A 6,377-nucleotide genomic window follows, 5' to 3' on the forward strand; every position below is an offset into this window, starting at 1 on the left:
ATTTAAGATGTTTATGAAAATCAAATATGCTTATATACCTATATGGTACACTGCTCTATCTATGTTCTTTGAAACCTGACACTGAAAATCCTGTCCAAAGTAAAAGTATTATCACTCTTACCTCAGATTTTTTTTCTCTTCTTTTCTTTTTTTTTTCTTTTCTTTCTTTTCTTTTGTTTGAAGGATGGTATTGTTATGTAAGCATGCTTCGCCTGGAATTCACCATACACCCAGACTGGCCTCAAGGTTTCAGTGAGTCTCTGACCCCTACCTCCAGAGGCCAGAGATTATAGGTGTGCACCATCTCACCTGCCTTGCTATTTCATCTTGAATCTGAATTGATTTGCAATTAGAATACAAAGCAATGATGCTGTACATTTCTGAGTCTAGAAATTAGAGGCCTTGCACACTTCAACTCAATAACTGTCTTGGCACTCTGTGACTACGCTATGAAACATTCAGCCTCGCATGACCAGATGAGGGAAGCCATTATAGATCAGACTGGCTCCAGCTAACCAGACAGCTGACCACCGGCACATGAACAAGTTAAAAGCCATTCACACCTGGTCCAGACCTCAAAACCCAGTTGACCCATAGACTCATATAATAAATAAATGTATATTATTTCAATGCAGATGCACTTTTGAGATACGATTTGTTAACAGCAACATTTAAGTGACAACTTCAAATGAAAGTGACAGCTTACATCACATTTGTCATATGTATCTACCCATTGGCAAATTCATTTACGGACTCAACTTTTGTTTAGTCCTAATTAAATATTAACTGTTATCAAATCGATTATACCACATTCACTTAGTGTCTGCTTAGCACCATCGATACACAGAACACAAAAATAGGAAGTGAAAGTGTGAAGATCCAACAGTAAAAACAGACATTGAGGGTAAGCACAAGGAGGCAGCCCAAGGTAATCTGGGGACTCTGAAGCCGTTGTATGGGGAACTATGGTGCTGTATACACAACTCTGCATTCATCAAATACCTAGACCTGTGTGTCACGCTCAATTCTCCTATGTGAGTATTTTTTAAAATATCAACTAAGATATAGAAAGAACCAGAATCTCAGTACAGATTATGACAAGTGAATCTAAGAGCATAACAAATCTCATAATTGCACTATGGTGTGCAAGGAAGGAACTTGTCGGTGCCAAGAAAACTTAAAACAGTGTTTTCACTAGATAGACCAAATTAGTTTACAGCCGGATCACCCTGAAGACACCAGTCTCACCAAATATACTAAATTGAAGACAAAGAGCAGTATCTAGTGTGCTTTTGAGCATGGGTGTGAGCTTCTTTGTCTCCTGAGTTTCAGGATTAGTAATCCTTGAATGGCTGTATATGCAGAGCAGGGATAAACAAGTGAGTACTCATAGGTATTTAGAGCTAGCTTTTTTTACTGTAGAAAAAAGAAGGGACTTTAAATAAAGAGAAAAGGATTTAGAGTAAAATTTATGATGTTGAAATGTGTGTCCACATGAAGCCATGCTTCTTTCTTTAAAAGAGAGAGAAAGCCGGGTGGTGGTGGCACACACCTTTAATCTCAGCACTCAGGAGGCAGAGACAGGCAGATCTCTGAGTTTGAGGCCAGCGTTGTCTACAGAGAGAGTTACAGGGCAGATGGGGCTATACAGAGAATCCCTGTCTTGAAAAACCAAAAGTGTGTGTGTGTGTGTGTGTGTGTGTGTGTGTGTGTGTGTGTATGAGAAGAGAGAAAGATAAGGAAAAAAATAAGATAGTGTATTATCATGGGCAATTGTGGATATTTTTTTCATATCCCTGTTCGCTGATTATATCACCTGGTAAGAATGCACACAGTGATGACTGACATCTTAGTTTCTAAGTCTCATTGTATAATATAAAAAGAATGGTCTGGACTCTAAAGAAGCATGTACAGGATCTCTCTGGATGAAGAGGTTGGATGTGACATGGAGGGGGCCTACGGGTCAGAAGTTGTCAGGGTGGTTCCTGACAGAAGTCTAGACATTGATTGCAGTGCAGGCAGGGTGGCCATACTAAGCCAGGCAATTGGATGTAGGACCCAGGCTAGATAGGATGGGTTGAACAGAGAAATATCAGAATTAAATGACATCGCGCATCAAATAGACTGAACAGATATCTATAAAGTATTCCACCTAAACACCAAATAAAGTACATCCTACTCATCAACACACAAAAGTTTCTCTGAAACAGATCACATCTTGAGACAAAAATCAAATTTTCACAACTTCAAAAAGAATGAAACAACTCCATGTGTCCTATCTGCAATGCAATAAAACCTAAAATGGACAGCAAACAAATCTCTAGTAAATACAGACTCATGGAGATTAAAAAGCTCGTTACTGAATGACGAATGAGTCAAAGGAGAAATCAAGAGAGAAATAAAGTTTCATGGAATCAAATAAAAATGAAAACACAACAGAAGAAAACCTTTGGGACACATTTAAAATGGTCCTATGAGAAAAATTTTCAGCTCTAAGTGCCTACATCTTTAAAAAAAAAAAGAGAGAGAGAGAGAAGACCCGCATAGAGCCTCTCCCTGAGCTAGGCCAGCCGTGGCGGCGGTGAAGACCCTAAATCCCAAAGCCGAGGTGGCCCGGGCGCAGACAGCGCTGGCAGTGAACATCAGCGCGGCACGGGGCCTGCAGGATGTTCTCAGGACCAACTTGGGGCCTAAAGGCACCATGAAGATGCTTGTTTCTGGTGCTGGAGACATCAAGCTTACTAAAGATGGCAATGTGCTGCTTCACGAAATGCAAATCCAACACCCAACAGCCTCTCTAATAGCAAAAGTAGCTACAGCCCAGGATGACATCACTGGAGATGGCACCACGTCCAATGTCCTTATCATCGGGGAGCTGCTGAAGCAGGCCGACCTCTACATTTCTGAGGGTCTTCACCCCAGGATAATAACTGAAGGTTTTGAAGCTGCGAAGGAAAAGGCACTCCAGTTTTTGGAACAAGTCAAAGTAAGCAAAGAGATGGACAGAGAAACCCTGATCGATGTGGCCAGAACATCTCTGTGAACTAAAGTTCATGCTGAACTTGCAGATGTCTTAACCGAGGCTGTGGTTAAGGCTGTGGACTCCATTTTGGCCATTAAGAAAAAAGATGAATCCATTGACCTCTTCATGGTTGAGATCATGGAGATGAAATATAAATCTGAAACTGATACAAGCTTAATCAGAGGGCTTGTTTTGGATCATGGAGCATGGCATCCTGATATGAAAAAAAGAGTAGAAAATGCCTACATCCTCACATGCAACGTGTCCTTAGAATATGAGAAAACAGAAGGGAATTCTGGGGTTTTTTACAAGAGTGCGGAAGAGAGAGAAAACTAGTGAAGGCTGAAAGAAAATTCATTGAAGACAGAGTTAAAAAGATAGTAGAGCTGAAAAAGAAAGTCTGTGGTGATTCCGATAAAGGATTTGTCGTCATTCATCAAAAGGGGATTGACCCCTTTTCCTTAGATGCCCTTGCAAAAGAAGGCATTGTGGCTTTGTGCAGGGCCAAGAGGAGAAACATGGAGAGGCTGACACTTGCTTGTGGTGGGGTAGCTCTGAATTCCTTTGGCGACCTGAATCCTGACTGTTTGGGCTATGCGGGTCTTGTCTATGAGTATACATTGGGTGAAGAGAAGTTCACCTTCATTGATAAATGTTACAACCCCCATTCTGTCACATTACTGATTAAAGGACCAAATAAGCACACACTGACTCAAATCAAGGATGCAATAAGAGATGGTCTGAGGGCTGTCAAAAATGCCATCGATGATGGCTGTGTTGTCCCGGGCCCTGGGGCAGTAGAAGTGGCAATGGCAGAGGCTCTGATTTAATACAATACCAGCGTGAAGGGCAGGGCGCAGCTTTGAGTACAGGCATTTGCAGAGGCCTTGCTCGTTATCCCCAAGGTTCTTGCGCAGAACTCTGGTTTTGACCTTCAGGAAACATTAAAGTTCAAGCTGAGCATTCGGAATCGGGTCAACTTGTAGGTGTGGACTTGAACACAGGTAAGCCAATGGTGGCTGCAGAGATGGGTGTGTGGGATAACTACTGTGTGAAGAAGCAGCTGCTGCACTCCTGTACTGTGATTGCCACCAACATTCTCCTGGTTGATGAGATCATGAGAGCTGGAATGTCCTCTCTGAAAGGTTGAAGAAGTCTACCTTGTAACTGAATCTGTAATACTACAGAATGATGTGGGGAAAATGGTCAGTTTTGTCCAAGATTCTAGTGATTTGGAAAAGAATTTTCTCTTCCCGTTTGAAGAAAATGAACAGGACATTTGACACCTATTCAAGTTACAATACTGTAAAAAAAATTTTTTTTTGCATTGAGTATATGCATACGCTCATAAAGTGGACCCTTTTTAACCCACTGAACAAGATGTTTTCGAGACAATGACACAAAATTACATATTAAGATAAACGTGTTGTCTACCTTGTTCCTTAAAATGTTCTTTGAAAAATTATAATGGTTTTCTCCTAAACAAGGCATGGTGGTGCATGCCTGTAAGCCTAGCACTTTGTAGGAAGTTCTGCTCCAACTCAGGCTACAGGAGACCCCCAGCTCAGAAGAATCATTTTCTTTTCCTTATTGGATGTATTTAAAATTAGCCAACTAAAAAAAAAATAAAAAAAAATAAAAATAAAAAAATTAGCCAACTAACCCCGTTAAACGTGTAAGATTCTTGCCAGTGTGAAACACATCTGGGTAATTTATGATTTTCATAGTGTCTCTAATAAATACTTAAAGGTTAAAAAAAATCACAAAGAGAAAAAAATGATACAACTCTTGGAAAAACAAGAACAAATCCAAACCTAGTCAACAATAAGAATAAATAAAAATCATTGCAGAAATCAATGAAATGGAAACAAACCAACAAAACAAAACAGTGCAAAGAACCAACAAATCAAAGTTGATAAACAAAATTGACACACACTTGGCTCAACTAACCAAAAGAAAGAGAGGCCCCAAATTAACACAATCACAAATGAACAGGGAAACATTACAGTAGAGAAATTCAGAATGTTATAAGAGTATTTTTAAACTAGTGCTCTGTAGCTAGAGTTTTTCTGGTCCTGCCTGGCCCATAGTCAGGACAAATCTCTCTCACCCGCCAGTCCCACAGCCACTCAGACCCAACCAAGTAAACACACAGAGACATATTTCTTATAAACTGTATGGCCGTGGCAGGCTTCTAGCTAGCTGTTCTTATATCTTAAATTAACCCATTTCTATTAATCTATAAGTTGCCACGTGGCTCGTGGCTTACCGGTATCTTAACATGTTGCTTCTCATCATGGTGGCTGTCAGCGTCTCTCTGCCTCAGCCTTCCACTTCCCAGAATTCTCTTTTCTGCTTGTCCTGTCTATACGTCCTGCCTGGCTACTGGCCAATCAGCATTTTATTTATACAGAGCAATATCCACAGCAGTACTCCATGAACACACACACACACACACACACACACACACACACACACACACACACACAAAGGATGAATTTCTGTATTAAGTTAGAACACCAAAATTAAACCAACAAGAAGTAAAAAATATGAACAGACCATAAAAGTGAGAAGATTGAAGTAGTAATAAAACAGACTTTCAAATTTTAAAAATCCAGGACCAATGGATTTACAGTAAAATTCTACCAAACCTAAAGATCTGCAGCCAATCCTTAAGCCATTTTTAAAAAATAGAAATGGAAAGAGCGCTACCAAACCCCTTATGAAGCCAGTGTCACTCTAATACCAAAACCAGGGAAAGACACAGCAATAAAAGAAGAAACTACAGACCGATATCCTCGGAGAACATAGATTCAAAAACACTCAGTAAAACACTTGCAAACAGAATACAGACATACATCAAAAAGATTACACACCATGATCAGGTTGGCTTTATCTATGAGATGCAGGAATGGTTCAACGCTTACTAGTCAATAAATTTAATTAACCACGTAATAGACATAAAGAGAAAAAAAATCACACAATAATCTCAATAGATGAAGAAAAAGCCTTTGACAAATCCAACGAGGCTTCATGATAAAAGTCCTAGAGGATTTATGACTAGAGGGAACATACCTCAACACAATAAAAAGTACATCTGAGAAACCCACACCCAACAATACCCTGAATAGAGAACGCTTGAAACAATCCCACTGAAGTCAGGATTGAGGTAGGGATGCCCACTGTCCCCACTGCTTTTCAATACTGTGCTTGAAGCACTAACTGGACCAATAGAGCAGGAGAAGAAAATTAAAAGGATACAAATTAAAAAATGCAAACTATCCCTATTTGGAGATAACATGATACTATATATTAGATATCCAAAAAAATCTCTAGAAATGATAAGCAAATTCAG

The 6,377-nt window shown here is 39.8% G+C and overlaps 1 pseudogene; it reads left to right on the top strand.

Annotated features, from left to right (window-relative positions):
- The first annotated feature begins 2,554 nt into the window (after nucleotides 1-2,554).
- Nucleotides 2,555-4,443, top strand: LOC128113291 (T-complex protein 1 subunit zeta-like; annotated as a pseudogene).
- The last annotated feature ends 1,934 nt before the right edge of the window (nucleotides 4,444-6,377 follow it).

This window comes from Peromyscus californicus, unplaced genomic scaffold, assembly GCF_007827085.1.
Source record: "Peromyscus californicus insignis strain IS unplaced genomic scaffold, ASM782708v3 Scaffold_18__1_contigs__length_77618521, whole genome shotgun sequence".
Lineage (NCBI taxonomy): Eukaryota > Metazoa > Chordata > Mammalia > Rodentia > Cricetidae > Peromyscus > Peromyscus californicus.